This window comes from Ostrinia nubilalis, chromosome 6 (genome assembly GCF_963855985.1).
Source record: "Ostrinia nubilalis chromosome 6, ilOstNubi1.1, whole genome shotgun sequence".
Taxonomy (NCBI): domain Eukaryota; kingdom Metazoa; phylum Arthropoda; class Insecta; order Lepidoptera; family Crambidae; genus Ostrinia; species Ostrinia nubilalis.
This window is the reverse complement of record NC_087093.1, coordinates 3,933,317-3,952,337: the sequence shown is the minus strand read 5'-3', so window position 1 is coordinate 3,952,337 and position 19,021 is coordinate 3,933,317. Positions and strand designations below refer to the sequence as shown.

General features: G+C 39.4%; 1 long non-coding RNA gene across 1 annotated transcript; it reads right to left on the bottom strand.

Moving 5' to 3' along the window:
• Positions 1-7,431: 7,431 nt before the first annotated feature.
• Positions 7,432-8,582, bottom strand: LOC135072883 (uncharacterized). The gene is made up of 2 exons (XR_010257505.1): positions 8,286-8,582; positions 7,432-7,688 (listed from the first exon to the last, which is right to left on the bottom strand). It is a non-coding gene; the product is annotated as an uncharacterized LOC135072883 (long non-coding RNA).
• Between the last annotated feature and the right edge of the window lie 10,439 nt (positions 8,583-19,021).

Here is a 19,021-nt window from a genome sequence, read left to right as displayed (position 1 = left end):
CTATCACGTGGCGTGAAAACTATATGGTTCTCCAAGTCTGCGTCAACATAGTGGGAACCACAACTTACAAGTTCACGACCAAAAACTAAAAACGATGGTGTGAATCCAGTCACTTCGTTAACAGCCGAATTAAGAGCAAATTGAATTTTTGGAATGTTAGTGTCCCAAACCCTATGATCTGCATCAATAAAAGTAGATATTGCTGTTATGATGGTTTTATTGTAGCGTTCTACGGTATTTATTTGTGGGGTATATAGAGGAGTATAAAAAACATTTGGGATATTGTAGGTTTCAAATAGTTTTTTCATTGTAACGCTCACAAACTGTCGCCCGTTGTCCATCAGAATGGTACTAGGTATTCCGTGAATAAGAAAAACATGTTCCTCGATTATTTTTGCGATAATTTCGGATGTCGCACGACGGATGGGGAATAACAGGCAATATTTAGAGAAGCAACAGTTAATCACTAACAAAAATGTGTTTTGCTTCCTAGACACGGGTAAGGGACCTACCAAGTCTATGCTCAACATTTGGAAAGGTCGATCACAGTCCTTGGGTCTACCCATTGTACCCAGTGTGGAGTGATTAGGGTGTTTGTGAGCGAGACAAGTATCACAATTAGACACGAAACTTACAACATCTTGATGCATATTAGGCCAAAAATATCGTAAGCTAAGACGTTTGTGTGTTTTATAAATGCCAAAATGGCCAGAGGTAGGTTCAGAATGGTTTTTAGCTATTATGGTATTTCTATCTTCTAACGGAACAACTTCTTTCCACTCGAACTCTCGAGTGAGTGGATTAAGCGACTTAAAAAATCGAAATAATTTTCCATTTTTAACTTGATAGTTTAAAAATGATGTTGGTGATGTCTTACAACCATTTAATATATTCAAAAACCAGGGATCACTTGTTTTATTGGTGTCGCATACTGTGTCAATAGTTGTAATCGGAACTGCGCGTGACAGACTATCTGGAACTAGATTCTCTGTCCCTTTCCGGTGTTTTATATCGAAATTATAGGCTGATAGTCGTACTCCCCATCGAGCTAATCTTCCAGTTGGGTTATTAAGGTTAAGGAACCACTTAAGGGAAGAATGATCTGTGTAAACTGTGAATTTAAGACCATTTTCCAAATAGCAACGCCAATGTTCGATTGCAGTGAGTACGGCTAATGCTTCGCGTTCTGTTGCACTATAATTTCGTTCGGGTTGTGAAAGAGACTTACTCATGTAAGCAATTACCCTTTCCTTCCCATCCAGAGTTTGAGTGAGAACTGCTCCAATTCCGTAATCACTCGCATCAGTATGCACTTCAAAAGATTTTGTATAGTCTGGGCAAGAAAGAATTGGTGTAGTTGACAAACATTTTTTTAACTTGTTAAAAGCCAGGTCGGCTTCTGTAGACCAAATAAAAGGAGGGGCGTTTTTGCCTTGTGTCGTGAGTTTATTCAACGGGCTTGCTAAGGTACTGAAATTCGGAATAAACCTTCTGTACCAGGAGGCAGTACCTAAGAAACGCCTAACTTCTTTGCGGTTTGTGGGAGTAGGATAGTTAACTATCGACTCGACTTTATCAGGATCCGCCTGCAAGCCATTAGAGTCGACAATGTAGCCCAAGTATTTAAGTTGATTTCTAAAAAAATGGCTTTTTCGAAGGTTTATTGTGAGGTTAGCCATCTTAAGCTTTTCAAAAACACGAGTTAAGAGAGATATGTGTTGTTCAAAACTATTAGATACAACAATGACGTCATCGATAAATACGAATACCCTATGCTCAAATTCTGGCCCGTAGAATAGTTTGTCTACTAATCTTTGTTGGGTGGCTGGAGCGTTAGTGAGACCAAAAGCCATGGATTTGAATTGATAGGTACCGCGTGAAGGAATATAAAAAGCCGTCTTTTGTCTGTCTTCCTCTCGAATCAGAATCTGCCAAAAAGATTTTGAGAGGTCTAAGCTAGATAAATATTTTGCGTCGCGTAGGTTGTCAAGAATTTCTGCAATATAGGGTAGGCTATATGCATCTTTTTTAGTTATAGAATTTAATTTCCTACTGTCGAGGCAAAACCGCATTTCTCCATTTTTCTTCGGAGTTAATAGAACTGGGGATGACCACGGACTCTCGCATGGTTCTACGACGTCATCTTTAAGCATTTCGTCAAGTTGTTCGACCAAAATGCGTTGTTTTTCTGGTGACATCCTGTAATAGCGCTGGCGAATGGGGGTTGCATCCCCAGTGTCAATTGGATGTGTTATTAAAGTAGTACGGCCTAAGCCACGCTCTTCATATGATATCTCGCGGAAAAGTGATGTCATATCGACGGTCCCTACGTACATTTCAGTATCTACCAGTTCCGTGATTTGCCGTTTTTGTTTGCAAAACCTTCAGAGGACCCAACAGTTACGGCTCAGTTCAAAAAACATACAGTTTTTATTCAAATTGAACCTTAAAACGTCAAAAAACAAATCCCGCAACTACAAAATTAGAACGATTTCCGCAGTAAAATTGCATTAGTGGGAGTTACGAAATTTTACGTTGGACCTCACGCTTAACCCCGCGCGCCCAGCTACGCAACTGCCACTTTCATTTGCGCAGATCGAGTGAATTGATACGTAATTTATGAAGGAAATAGGTATTATTATGGTTTCTAACCTAATTTATTTCACTCAACATTATACCAACGGCAAATTAATCAATTAACTGTAGGAATCTGGTAGTTGCGTTGTTTCACTAGGGAAAATTAAAGTTACTATTATAAGTAGGTGGCACTTACCTATTTTTACGTCGGAAAATTAAAGTATCTTCTAGCCGTAACTGCCACTATAAATGTTTTACTTTGGAAAAGTTTGTTTTATGTCTATAAGCAAGTGCCAGTAACGGTGTTTTACGCTGAGAAATTGTATTTTAGCAATATCTGGTGGAGATGAAAGTGAAGACAAAACAATATAAAATATGATATACAACACGACTGAAGTATCTAGGGTCATTTATTAGACTTAACGCAACCAAGTTCTTCTCCTATGCTACTTTTTACAAGATACAAGTTTGTAAAAATATCGTAAAATTTATTTTATTTATTTATCAAGCATATTATGGCATTCAGAAATAAATATAAGCAGGTAACACTTACAAACAAAACTTTCAATTAACTGTAGTTAGAAGCTACTATTACATGATAATGCTTACATGATATTGCATACATACCCGTCAGAAGGATGAGGTATACCCACTAAAAATACCCTGATGTCCCCGTCACTCGCTATCAGTGCTAACTTTGAGATTCCGGACAAAGAACTCCCGCCTACACGGCGACAGTTGGGACCAGAGTAGCTAGAAGTATACAGCTTTCCCGTACACACACTCACCGTCAGCAGACGGTGGTGGTGGCCTATGCAATGCCTCCCGTGCTGCCTCACGACCCCGTTACGCTGGCCATTACTAAGGAAGGAAGATAGGAGGCAATCATACTGTCACCTTCCCTGGAGCGAATTCAAATGCACCCGCACTTAGTTCGTAGTCGCGCTATCGTACCGCAGCTTCTTTCGGCACCTTGTCTTCTCAGATAGACGTGATTCATTACCACCCAGGTTTTGTTATCGTCCACATAGCTTTGACTATGCTATCCCGCAAGAATATGGTGTGCCTTATGCTCCTAGCCACCACAATACAGTTAGAGCTCGAAGGATCCGTGCCCCGTCATGGAGCGATCGTTCGAGCAACCTTAAACTTCTGCACGAGTGCGAATAAGGTTAAGTGACCCAACTTAGCTATGGCGAGGTAGTTTATCAACTACTAGACTACAGCACAGTCTAGCGAGTCTCACGTCAAACGGCCTCTCTGTCCTCCTAAGGCGGAGCTTTCACCTCGTTCTTCACGCTTCGTTAAAGCCAACGATGTAGCCCTGTAGACTTTCTGGGCCTATTAAGGTCTTAGAAGATGGGCAGCGTTACCCTTGCCTACGAGGGTGATGCCTTAGATGGGATCCTGTACAGAATTATGCTTTTGAGGGTGCCAGTATAGAGCTCCCGGCCTTTCTTTATAGCCTTCCGACATAGAGTTTTCGGACCTCTAAATTAGGGAAGCAGCCACGAAAAATCAAGCTGTCTTCCATACGCACGGCGACGAATTGGTAAAAGTGCGAGCTGCCACTGGTTATATATAATTAAGGTCACCGTATTTGCACTCACTACTTGGTGCCACTGGTGATTAACAGGACCTTACTCTTAGATATTTGATCTGGCCCTTAGCTTTGACAGTGATGTGGGCGTCAGGTGAAGGTGTCAGGGATGCTTTTAAATATAATATGTGGTCCCTGGCCTGGGGCAACCATAATGACATCTGTGGCGTCCAGGCAAGCCGCCTCGCTGTTGGAAGGGAGGCTCTGAAAGTTATGAGGATATTCTTGTAATGATGAAACTATCTGCATGGCAGATGATACCTTGAAATGTCCATGCCCTTGAAAAGGGTTCCATTTAGTACCCAGTCGTATCCAATGTTCCACAAGATCGAACTCAAAAAAGACCCATGTGGATCTTCGGACTCGATGCCATGCTGTCAAACCTAGCCGGCACTATTGACAAAGAGAATTAAGCGGTTCTACAGGTACTCTTCAGTCAAAAGACCCCTTAGATAAGGAGGAATCTTAAGGTATTGAAGTGCCTCCAATATGCAACTATCTGGGAAACGAGGCGGGATGCTGTTATGTCTCGTCGAGCAGGACTATGGGCCTAGAGTGAGAGTTACGTTTAGTAGTAGCTGAACTTTGTTCCCGTGTACAATTACTTATGTGGCAGTTAATAATTTAAACAAACATATTACTCCAACGTAAAAGTCAGCAAGTACCGCTTACGTCATTTGCAATTAGAAACTTTCCGTTGTATAAGTGAGTAAATGACAAATAATACACTTATTGTGATTATTTTTTGATAATTCTTCATGTTTTATAAAAAATACCTCATATAAAACTATTATACCAAATTTCATCAATGTACGATAAATAGAACGCGAGCTACACATGTTTAAACCTTCAAACCGCTCTCCTGTAAAATTGGCCGTTTTCAGATACGTTAATATACGTAGGGACCGTCGATATAGTCTGCTGTAGATTTTTGTTCCGGTGTGAGGTGAACGTACGAACATAGGTTTTCAGGTTCAGACTGAAGTTCAGTAGTGAAGATACCGTCTGAGTCCTTGTAGTATACTATACTGTCGAGGTGTTTAGGAAAAAGACCAAACGTCCTCCAAAAGTCCATACCTAATATAAGTTGGTGTTTTAAGTCCGGAACCACATATATTTTCAGTATGTGTGTTTGCTCATAAAAGGTAATTGGGAGGTATAGAGTTCCTATTGAGTTCAATTTTTCGCCACCCGCTGCAATAAACTGAAAGGTATCAGATTCGTGTAGCTTAAAACCTGATTTTAAAAAGAATACATGGGCACCATTACCCAATATAGTGGTAGAGGACCCAGTGTCAAGTAGTCCAATAACAGAATTGTTACTAATTGTAACAGAAACATAGGGTCGGGACATATTTTTTGCATTATTTACGTGGATTGACGAGACCGTGTTGTAAGTAGAAAACGAAGATACAAAATTCAACCACCGATTCCAGTCCCCAGGGTTGAAATTTTTGTTAGAGTAAGTGTGTCTAGAAACACTGTCCACGCAATCCACGTCGTTTAGTTTTTTTGATTATCGACGGGATTACATTTAGGGCATTCGGGGGTGCGACAGTCCTTCTCTCCACACTTAAAACAAAAGATTTTTCGCTCTTCTTTACAATTCTTTAGAGAGTGGTCATTAGTTTTACATCTGGGACAGAATATGTATTCAGAGGAAGATCTATCAACAGCGTTAACAAACTCACTTTTATTTTGTTTGAACTCTTTTTGATTTGTGTTTTGTTTATTGTTCTCTGTTTTATTTTTAAATTCACCCTTAAATTCACTTTTGTAATTACTATTTACATAGAATTTATTCTTGTAAGCAAACTCGGGAGCTAATGTGGTAGTAGAAACTCTAGGTGGCTCATGAAAGTGAGAGAATCTAGCTAAGACATGTTCATAGTTACGGCAGGCTGACACCAGGGAGTCTATGCTCCTAATATTTGGTGTAGCAGCTAACGTACTAGCATAGCAAGGACGAATATTATGGAGAAGAATTTCTAACTTTTCCTCTTCCGAAAAAGGTTTGCTGAGTCTTGAAAATAGTCCATGCATGATTGATATGTATATCGTGATATTTTCTTGTTCACCTTGAGTACGGGATCTTATTTCTGCAGCGAGTCTGTAATCATAATCACTTGCGCTAAAATCCTGTTTGAGTAGAATACAAAGATCTTGCCATGAATTCACTTTATCTTTATTGTAACGATACCAGTGTAGAGCGTCACCTGTAAAAATTTCATAAGCCAACGAGAGTATCTTCTCAAACGATATACCACGAGACTGGACAAATTCCTCAACCTTTAGTATGAACGAATGAACGCAACTGTTGCCTGAATATTTAAGTTTTCCGATATCGGCCGATAAGCTACGTTCACCGCAAGAAACAGAAATTGTAGTTTGTTCTGCAACAGTGTCAGAGCACGATGTGGTGGTAGCTTTAGTTTGTGAACTGGAAGCAGGTCTCAAAGTATTTAGTTCTTTGTAATAAGAATTAAAATTAGTTACGCAAACCTTGTAAATATCAGCTACTTCGGTTGTATTGTTTATCCTGTTTATACGATGATAAAGATGATTTAGTAAGGCTTCAGTTCTAGTAAACAATTTTTTTTCAAATTTAGATTTTAAGTTAAGCAAGAGGTTATGTGCTTTTAGCAGCGATTCCTTAACTTGTTTCAGATCATCACTTGGTTCTAAATATGATTCAGATATGTCCTCCGATGAATTTAGTTGGGAAAACTTTACAATTTGTTTGCGTAACTCTTGAACTGAGCCAGATGAACCACCTCGAAGTTCCACCTCATACTCTAATTCAGTCTTTTGTAAAGAAAGGAATTTAATTGGGTACGACATCTTCCTTAAATAAGAAGGGTATGTGTTGCAAAATTATATAATGCTAGTAATATCTAACTACTCTAAGTACTAATGATTTTTAAGCAAGGTACTAATTCGGTGAAAGTACCTGTCATACAATGTGTGGTTTTAATATTTAATTAAAGAGGTTCTGAACCACTTACAATATAAATTGTTTTTTTTTTTTTTTTTTTTTTTTAATAATTTGACGTTTCATACAGAAAACCACACATAGATAACACATATTAATAGCATAATCAGTCTTATACTAGGTTTAAGCCAACACCAGAAAAAACTATTAATTGCTAAAAAAAACAAGTGACACTTCGGTTGCAATTATACTCGTTATTGGGCGCCAATGTACCGTACCATTTTAGATGGGAGGTATAAAAATTATAGAAATGAAAAAGTAATTTTAAATTTAACAAAAAGGTTTAATTACGACTCTTCAGGGAGTGGATAAACAATTGCAACGCGAAGAATCACCAGTCTTAAGCTCAATCAAAACCACTGCCCTTTTATCCGTGGAGAAGCGTTGACACGAAGTTGGGGTCACGAAGTTGTGATATCGTAGGGTAGTCCGATGACAAAAATGCAGCAATCACCTCCGCCGTAAGCCTGATTATGGAGAGTGAGCCGGGAGCAGCAATCGAAATCCGGTACTGGATCCCTGGAATTCCGGAAATCGGACACTTCTTAAAAAGTCTGATTTCATTTGTGTGACTGCCACATCAACCGGAAGTGAAGACAAGCGGATCAGAAGAAGAAGCGGATATGGTAATGATTATGGCAATAAATAGTGATTAATGATGTGGCAGTTATACACAATCATCCTTAGACTAGAACAATGCGATGTTTGTACTAAATAATGAACATGTAATTAAATAGTCACAAACATCTTACAAAATTACTACTAATGAATTACAGTTCTAAGTGCATTACTATAGTAATATTACTACAATAAGCTTAATCTAATCAAAGATAAATAATTTCCTAACCTAATAATTAACAACGACCGTTGAAGGTCATTTACTTTTGTATGCATGACATTTACTTTTGTATTTATCATATTGAAGTAAAAACGACTATTATTTTATTATTAAACATTCTGCTTTCTAAAACCTTAAGATATTATTATGTACTTTTCAAATACTTAAATGTAGTGCATACATAGGAAGTACATTTAATTATTTTTTTGGCAGGTAGGTGATCAATAAATTTACCAAGCACTAAGTACTATTATCATGTATTAATTTGCAACACTTACCCGTTATCGGGGTGACGTACACAGACTTAATTAGATTCTGAGGTGTAAAAACTTCACGAGTTCGTAAACCTTATATTTAAAAAATCTGCAGTTAAAGTGGTACGTGTCTGCGTACGGATGTTTCGCGAGACACAGTGATGGATTCGCGATCGCTGCGAGCATTCGCCGCGCCTTGAATCATTCGGCGTTCGTTCGTTCGCTCCAAAGATATAATAACAATGGTATCGCGCAGTTTGCTTACAAAAACAGTTCTTTCTATAAATATTATAATTTATTAAATGTTAGTATTTTTCTGATTTAATTGTATATTATTCTTTTCTTTTTTTTTTTAATTATAAAATAGTTGTTTTTAATAATTTCGATTTTAGTTTTTAAGAATAGTGTAACGAAGCGTTACACACTCGCACGGCGCCAGCTACAACGCTGTATTGTACCTTAGGGAGGGGGGTTGCCGTGACGTCCAGCCTAGAGGTTTTCTTCGGCTGTTCCCGCGGGGATTCTTCCTCCGAACGTAGGCGTTTTTTCGCCTTTGGATCGGGAGGAGGATTGTCGACCGGAATTTGATCCCAGGGCTTCCTGCAGAGAGCAAGGGCTTGTTCAGCACCAAGTTCCGCTGCAATCAGCCTCCGGAACCTCTTCCTGGCCGCACCACAAAGCCTGGCACGCTTTGTGTCCTTCGGGGTCTTTGTCGACCCTGTTTGTGGTTCAGCACTAGTGCCCCCCACAGACATAGCCGAGAGACTCTCCGAAATTTTGGAGCAAGGCGATTTGGAGGTCAATGAAGGCTCTCCGTCAGGCCTGTCCAATTGTTCCCCTAAGGGAGGAGTTTTGGGTGTTTTTATAAAAGTATTCATAAAAGTTCCCACGAGTAGCTAGGGAAGTAATCGGTCACCCTCGGCAGAGCCCCGCATGCCCAGGGAAGAGCTGAATACTGCACCGAATCGCTCTGGTCTCGGGCAGGCACCGTTCAAGACTGAGCTCCCTCTCAGCCACGCGTTCATCGGCACGGTTCGCATCACACCTTGAATTAGGGGGAAATCGTCCATGGTACTTTCCCAAGGTAGCCATGACCACACTTTTTGAGGAGGCTAAGGACCTCAAGGTTTGTGGTATCCCTAGGAGAGGAAGGAAATGCAAAAGCAAAGCAGGATTGGGGTAGGAAAAGGGTGTTAAGGAGCATGGGATGCGTCTGACCATTTCCGTTACGTCTGTTTCATAAGGAACCAGACCAAAAACAGGCGGCAACCACGAGAAGGATAACAGTCAGGCTTGCCTTGAGGATCTACACAACCAGCGCTCTCCCTCAAGGCCAACACCAAAGCAAGCGGCCGGGACAGACCGTGCAATGAGCGAATTGGCAGCGTTACAGCGTTAAACGCATATAAGTAACACACCCTTTCGCTCGCCCATTATGAAGCCCATAACATAATGTTTTGATTTAAAGTGAAAAATAGGTTAAGGTGCGGCGGGGGTGGCCTTTGGGCCACCCCTTAGCCGCTTATTTAGTTTTATACACACATAAATGACCTCATATTAATCACATTTACCAAATCATGAGGTAATTATTCATAATAACCGGCGATTATTCATAATTTTCACATTTATCACATTGACCGTAATAAACAGATATATTTTCATGATTCTTTCACAATTATTGTTAGTTTTACTTAAATTTTTAAGTTTTATTAAAAGAAAAAAATTGGAAACTTCTCTTCTTCTTCATAACCAGCACTATGTGGTCAATGGTTTACAAAATGTAAGATGGGAATCGAACCCACGACTTTTCACTTGTCGGACTTTTTTACCTATCGCAAACTTTTTAATCGACTTCAAAAAAGGAGGAGGTTCGAAAATGCGTTTTAGACATACCTACCTATTATTATTGATATTGATTATTTTATAACGACGGATAAAAAACGAACAAATGTATTCTGTTCACAGATAATGCAAGAGGCCTGGTCATACACATCTATTCTGATATCTATATTGGCTTTAGTCGATAAACAGAGCTCAAATAAATAACTTTTTCGGACTATATCATCATCATCATCATCATTTCAGCCGTAGGACATCCACTGCTGAACATTGGCCTCCCCCAATGTTTTTCATGTTGATCGCTTGGTAGCGGCCTGTGCGTCCAGCGTTTCCCTGCTATCTTTATGATGTCGTCGGTCCACCTTTTGGGTGGACGTCCCACACGATGCGTTTTCCGGTACGCGGGCGGCCTCCATTCCAGAACCTTGCTGCCCCATCGGACTATATCAACATAAATTATTGATGCCATGACGTTATTAAAGCTACGGCCAAACTAATGCGTTCATCTATCCATATTTAGAAAGATAGATTTGTATTTTTGTATGTTTGTCTGGAATAGGCCCCGATACTACTGGACTGAAAAATACTTTACCATTGGAGTCCTATTATTTTTTCTGATGAAAATAGGCATTTTTTGTAGGGTATTTTTTTTGTGAAATACCTATATAATCTACCCGTGCGAAGCTGGTTCTAGTTTACTTTAATCAAAACAATACTTGTTTAAAGACGAACGCTATAGCAAGTAGGTAGGTATGTATAATAAAACTGTCGATAGATATTAGGATTTTGCATTTTTTAAGATGCTTTTGAATTATTTTTTTTAAAACGATGAAGTCTAACGTAATACTTATAATAATAAGCATCATCTAGTGATCGCCATTGTATGTAAATATAATAATTATTTAACTAATGTCTGGTCTTTTATTTACAAAATATTAAAATATTAAACAGATATTTTTACAACTAACACAAACTTAAATCTAAGTACCTACAAAGAAAAAGAAACCTTATTGATTACTCAAAAATAAAGGCGTGTCCAGTCCACGAGGCAAAGAGGCGAGGATGCTTGCTGCATTTCCCTTTGTGCAAGGAAAGCGCCAGCATTAAAATTTTCCGATTTTTTTTATTAATTTAGAGGAAATGGTCCGAAACAGTAATTATTATTCGGTCCCCAAGGTCCGAAAGCCTCGACACCAAAAGGCGCAAATATGTAAATTAATAATTAGCAAGATACTCATATTTGCACCGTTTAGCTCATTCAGACGACTCCGTCCGCTGCAGCCCCAGCTTTAACAACTGATTCCCTAAGGTGAGAAGAGGCTAAAGTATAAACACATGTAGCGTCCCAAACTAAGGCTGGTTTTAGTGTCACGCGGACTGTCAGTGCGGATCGCTCCGCACAGCCGATTTGTATGAATTGCTAGAGAGCGGAGCGGTTCCTCCGGACCGCGTCACTCTTAAACGCTCCCTAGAAGTTCATACAGATTGGCCGTGCGGAGCGAGTCCGGACCGGACGGTCCGCGTGACACTAAAACCAGCCTAAAGCCCGTCCTCGTTCCAAGGGCACCAGAGCGAGACCGTCAGGTCTCTTGCCATCATCACGGACCAATCCACGTGGTTCTAACGTGGAAGGAACGTTGATGCTGGAAGGGCTCTCCTGATGGCGTCGTTGAGGCTACCAGCACTTCGCTGGCAACAGAGACCGTGGTGACCGAACTGGTCCAACTCTTTGCCACAGGGACACGTATGGGGTACACAGATTGGTGCTCCGAGGCGTAAGCCGGAAAGAAAGGTGCTGAGATTTTCGGAGGGAAATGCATTTAGCCAGTGACCGGATTCCCTACAAGAAATCGCTAAGAGTAAAACGGGATCCACGCGTACGAAATCGCGACGGCCGCTAGTTATAATATAATATAGTCATATATAGGGTGTTTGGCGGAAGGTTAGACAAACTTCGTGGGTGTATAGGTAAGGTCATTTTAAGAATACAAGTTCGCCTATTTGACCATAAGTGAGCTACTTTTTTTTTAATTGATATTTTTGTTTTTATTTACTTTTTTCCGAAATTTGACCTAAAAACTGCTTCAATTTTTTTTCTCGCTTGATTTCAACCGATTTTTTTATTTGATACTAATATCGAATAAGCCTTTAGTCAAATAAAATGAATTTCAGATCCAGATAATGATTGGATAGCTAGTTACGAGCCGCCAAAGTCTAACAAAAGTACAAACCGCGATAAAAAATTCAACTTAGAATTCGATTTAAACAAAAATGAATGGCAATAATGGATTGCCAATAATTTTAAAAACATCTCTAACTTTTCTTCTTTCCAATGATATAACACATTTAGTAATTAGATATTGAATTTCGTCAAAAATTCAAAGTTTAGGGAAGAAAATGGATTAATTATAAAAAAAAAAACCATACAAAGATTGAGGATAGATTTTGTTTATCCTATAAACAACACAACAACTAACAGGGGTATTGATATTATCTAAAAAAGACCCCGTATCTATTTGCATGATATCTACCACATCGCTATGAACAATACGTTGAGAACCACCGGCTCTAATATAACCAATACCTTTTCTGTTCAACACATCGGTACCGATAATCACAGGGTCGTTTAAATGACAACTGTCAACAACATAAAAATCAACCTCTAACGTTACCGTTCAATTCAATAGGAAAGGTGACAAAACTTTTTGTTGCTATTTCTGTGCCTCCTAAGCCTCGTAATAACTAATAAGTTGGTTTTAAATGGGCCGAAAAATGCTTAACTAGGTCCGAGGACAGTAAAGACGAAACGAAAGAACCGCTGTCAATTAAAACATCCACTGGTAAGTATGCCCGAAATTACTGCGGTAACAACGTCACTATTTTTCGACGCACACTCAATTTCGCGACAGAAATTAATACCGTTTTTATTTCTAGAGTTGGCCCTCTCCTTAGCAAAACACACACTCTCAAAATTATACTTTTCTACTTGCGGTAAAAAAGTCACAGTTGGGGTAGAAATATTATTGTCCGAGTGTAACTTCGATTTCTTTGGGCAATCTACACTTTTATGACCGAAATTCTGACATTCGTAACATTTATTAATATGAGTTTCGTATCGGGATATTGACGTTTCTAAACAAAAGAACGTTGAGCTGAAAACTTGTTATTACGATTGAGCATGTGAGGGTAGGTTTTCTTAGGAGCAACAAGTTGGCTTAACAAAGTTTGACAAAAACTCCACTATATTTTCAGGAGGTAATTTGCGTTAGTAGCATGAGCGGCCATGAGCTCGTATTTGCGGATCTGATATGCCACGAATTATAATAGCTGTTAACAAATCACTACTGAGGCTTTTAACTACACGTAACTGTAACAACGATCTGCGAGCATATTCTGCGTACGTGGAGAATTTGTCAGACTCTGTTCACATTAGGTACATCATAAAATATGTTCGCGACGTCGATATTACGTGGGCACAACCCTTTCAATTCTAATTTAAAATTGAACCAAGTATGCGTAGTGCTTGTCCACTGGCTGAGCCAGGTGCGAGATTCACCCTTTAAACAATGGCCAACGCGAGCTAAACATTATGTGTCGTCCCACCCAACTGTCCCAACGATTCAAAACACGAGCTTTATCTACTTCGTTGCACCACGTATCGACATCATGAACACTAGGATCAAAATCAGACACAAAATATTGGTTTGATCTCACCGTGAAAAAGTTTATAACACCACATATGGCACCAGCGACAGAAAGCTTTCGATCCCACTTCTGATCTTATAAATAACGCAACTTTTACTTTATAAAACATAATTTATTAGAACCAAACTAAAAAAAAAATTGCAAAAATAATCGAAAATAAATCGGGCAGAGCTTCTAGCTTGATGTTTCTTCTCCGGCGGCTGATGGGCAAATGGACGAGTGACGGTCGCTCCCGCCTTTATACAGGGTGTTAGGTAAATGGGTATATGAGCCGACACTAGCCCATGTTAACATGGGCATATAAATGGTATGGTGAAGTCAGAAAAATATAATCATTTTATTTTTTTAATTTTCATACAATCATTCATCATCATTTCAGCCACAGGACGTCCACTGCTGAACATAGGCCTCCCCCAATGCTTTCCATGTTGATCGATTGGTAGCGGCCTGCGTCCAGCGCTTCCCTGCTACCTTTACGATGTCGTCGGTCCACCTTGTAGGTGGACGTCCCACGCTGCGTTTTCCGGTACGCGGCCTCCATTCCAGAACCTTTCTGCCCCATCGGCCGTCAGTTCTGCGTACTATGTGCCCTGCCCATTGCCACTTCAGCTTGCTAATACGTCGGGCTATGTCAGCGACTTTGGTTCGTTTACGGATCTCCTCATTTCTGATTCGATCTCGCAAAGAAACACCAAGCATAGCCCTCTCCATAGCACTAATTATTATATACATAATTTTACATACATACATAATTTTCATACAAAATAAATTTTATTAAATCCGATTTGTATGAAAATTTAAATAATTAAAATGAAGATATCAATTTTCTGACTTCACCATACCATTTATATGCCCATGTTAACATGGGCTAGTGTCGGCTTATATATCCATTTACCTAACACCCTGTATAGAGGTCGTGACGCGCAGCGCTGACAGCAGCGCCGCCAGGGGTCTCTTCAGTTCCAATAATAGCATGATCTACACTAGTTTCATTTTGCCCTATTTTATAACGTCTACGTGAGTCATGTTAGTATTTTTTATACATTTCAAATACGAATTATTGAATATTGTTCTGTACATCTATACTTATAATAAATCTGTAGAGAGGTAAATTCTGTACATGAAATATATTTTCAAAATAACTATCAGGGGCTGATTAGTGATCGATACTGGTGCCAAAAATGCAATCAGTAAAATTTTTGTCTGTCTGTCTGTCTGTCTGTCTGTCCGTCTGTATGTTCCTTATAGAAACAAAAACTACTTGATGGATTTTAACGAAACTTGGTACAATTATTCTTCGTACTCCTGGGCAGGTTATAGTATACTTGGGAATTCCCACGGGAACGGGAATTAGCGGGAAAATCCTTTTGTATGAAAAATCTAAACCGCTTAAGTAAGACGCTTGAAATTTGGAATGCAGGTACCTTAGTAAACTTAAAGCTTAGTTACAACAGGATATTGCAAAATTCCCACGGGAACCGGAATTAGCGGGAAAAATCCTTTTGTATGAAAAATCTAAACCGCTTAAGTTAGACGCTTGAAATGGCAATGCCAGATTTTGTATGGAAAGTGGCGTCTTTTTTATTTCGCGCGGCCATCGACCAAACTTTGTTTTTTGATTACAAAATAGTGTAACAAACCAAACTTACTATGACATGTATACCTCTAAACTCAGTCTGAACTGAGTTACGAGCATTAGAAGTTTGATGATTTTCATACTAGATTTGCTTTTTGTGCGCAAGTTTTGTAAGAAATTGCAACAAAATATTGCGCTATTTTTTTATTGCGCTGATTCTGCTCCATACTGATGTCTGGAGCCTTTAATGGATGGTATTGTTTGTTTACAAATACAATCTCACTATTTTGTTGCAATTTCTTACAAAACTTTGCGCGCAAAAAGCAAATCTAGTATGAAAATCATCAAACTTCTAATGCTCGTAACTCAGTTCAGACTGAGTTTAGAGGTATACATGTCATAGTAAGTTTGGTTTGTTACACTATTTTGTAATCAAAAAACAAAGTTTGGTCGATGGCCGCGCGAAAAAAAAAAGACGCCAATTTCTGGCATTGTCTTTTGGCATGCAGGTATCTTAGTAAACTTAAAGCTTAGTTACAACAGGATATTGCAAAATTCCCACGGGAATAGGAGTTAGCGGGAAAAAACATTTGTATGAAAAAATCTAAACCGCGTAAGATAGATGAAGGGGGTAAAATGGGATCCACGCGTACGAAGTCGCGGGCGGCCGCTAGTGATAAATAAATCAAAGTCACAAGCAAGTCGGAAGGCAGTGAAAATGATTTTCGAAACAACGTTGTTCGCAATTACGTAATTCGAGTCCATAAGCTTTCGAACCTATGAGCAAATTCTTTACTCATGTGCTATGAGGCAATGGAAAATAAAATCGCAACAGCGTTCGTCGCTACAACGGCTTTCGGACCTGGGTGAATATCCCAAGCACGTTTTTTACGCGGCGGAGCTGAGAATCCATAGGAGAAATGTAACTAGAGCAATGAAATTTTTTCTGTATATAGTTTAAACAACGTTTTACACGATAGCAAAGTCTTCAGGACAGTAGGTATATTGATGTGCCGTTCCCGAGAGCGCTCTCTCAACTGAGAATATTCTCGGGAGCGTTCCCGGGAGCGTTCTCCTAAGTGAGAAAGGTTGAGAATCATGTTTATCAAATGGAAATAAACAAACTTTCTTAAGTAAAATAGTATTAAATTAAGTCAACAGATAAGTGCATATTAAACAATACACTCTATTTGCAGTGAAAGGCTATATTCTCAGTGTTCCCGAGAATATTCTCGGGAACTTTCTCGGCAATATTCTTGGCAACTGCACCTTTATTATATTTTATTTTTTTTTGTCGTGAAATGTCGTTTTAATGATATGTAAGATGACAGAAATGTCTTTTTACATGTAATTAAATAATGTAACTGTCCATTTTTTCGTTTTTAACACGCTCTTATTAGGTCGTCGTGTATGTAACTAACTATGTAATGGAATCTTAGAATCTAAATTACACGCACTTCTAAGTATTGTATCATCATGAAACTTGGCAATTATATGTAGATTAGAAATGACAATACAATATTGTGGTACCAGCTGGTCTGATGATGGGACTGGAAGGTGGCCTAAAGAATTCCTAAACGAAACTGCGGAATCACATCGAGTTTGGGTTCATTGGATGTCTTTTTGAGATCTTTAAGTGCTAGATAATGTTCAGGGTCCTAATGATGGAGTCAGGAGGAGGTACCCATAGGAACTCCTAAACGAAACGGCGGAAACTCATCGAGTTTGGGTTCGTTGGATTTGTCTTTTCGAGCACTTTAATGCTAGATGATGTCCTGGGTCCTGATGATTTTTGGCTTTTTAGTGCTGTTTGCTTTTAATTACAAAAGCGTGTTATTAGTTTTCAAACTATTCTTATTTGACATTAAGGGCATATTTCACAATCGCTTAGTAAGGGCCACTTCTGGATAAGTATAGCCTTTCTGACGGATCATTTGACACATTTTATAGAAAATAAGTGCTAGCTAGATTGATCCGACACTTAGAAGAATGGTAATACTCCTCTTCAAAAAAGGTGACAAAACCTAGTTGAAGAATTATAGACCCATTTCGCTTCTGAGCCATGTCTACAAGCTGTTTTCGATAGTCATTACGAATTGTCACGCTAGCAGGCTCGACAACTTTCAGCCCCCCGAACAAGCCAGTTTCCGAAAAGGCTTTAGTAACTACCTATACCATAATAATATACGCAACGGCAGATTATACGGAAGATCAAGGAGTATAATCAGCCACTTTGCGTTTGTGAACTATGAGAGAGCCTTCGATTAGTTTGAAACATGGGCAGTGCTTCAGTCTCTTCAATTGTGCCAAATTGACTATTGATACATTAAAGAGTTGAGAGGCTTGTACAAACACGCCACAGTGACAGTCCGTTTTAAGATCAGGACCCGAAACCTATCCAGTTACAGCGAGGGGTGAGACAGGGAGACGTTATCACCACCGCCCTGGAAGATGTTTTCAAGCTTCTGGGCTGGAGCGGATTCAGCATAAATATCAACGGCGAGTACATCACCCAGACATCAGATGATATCGTAGTCATGGCTGAGATCGTGGAAGATCTAGGCACAATGCTCGATGGCCTCAACAGAGTCTCTCAACAAGTGGGTCCCAAAATTAACATGGACAAGATCTAAAAATCATGTCTAAAGACCGTGTTGCACCCACTCCTCTATAAGTTGGAGACTCTACACTCGAGGTTGTTGACAATAATGTATACCTGGGACAAACAGTCCTGTTAGGTAGGTCCAACTTCGAAAAAAAAGTCAATCATCGAATCCAGCTCGGCTGGGCAGCCTTTGGGAAGCTTTACGATATTTTCACGGGGCTTCTCCGTCGCGTCGCCACTCCACTTTAAATCCGCTTTGAATCCGCTTGCAATCCGCCAGGGTGGCAAGGGCCTTAAAACTCAGAGGTACACTTATGTTCAAATACCGTAGCCGAGTCCTAAAGCCGCGGTACGCGTTCGCCACGAAAAGAGTGAGCAAGACAGCAATATCTCACTCACACGTTTCATGCCTTGTTTATTACGACTAGTCTTAACGCCCAGTTAATAAAACATCGAAACATTACAGATAATATCACATATAAACAACAAAATTAAAATTAAAACTAAATGCATTCTGTCGAGAACACTGAGAATATTCCCGGGAGCGTTCTCAGTTCTCGAGAATATTCTCACTGGGAATATTGCCGGGAACGAGAACTTTCTCAGCGGCACATCTCTAAGTAGGTAGTTATTTTATGTGCTGAAAAAATTGTCAAAGACCCAAAATCTAATAGCGGTGGCGTGTCCTGACTCTATTTCTACTCATAAATTGTGTTATTCCTTCTTTCTCGGGGATTCTAGTAATTTAAGAATAATATAGTCATAAAATACATTAAATAAGTCTTCCAAATGATATGAAAGAAATGTCATATTTCATCATTTAAGTGTTTTAAATAGCCTTTCAAAAATGTCCCACGAAAAAAAGCAATTACAGTGGCTCAATTTCGACACTCTCTTACTTTTCCAAAGAAGCTTTGAGAGACGTAGAGTTGTTCTTCCCTGCATCACTCAGCTGTGTCCTCCTGATCGGGCTATAAAGACTTGCGACTTGTGGTATGGTTTTTCCAGTAGACACGTAAATATTTGTATCAGCGG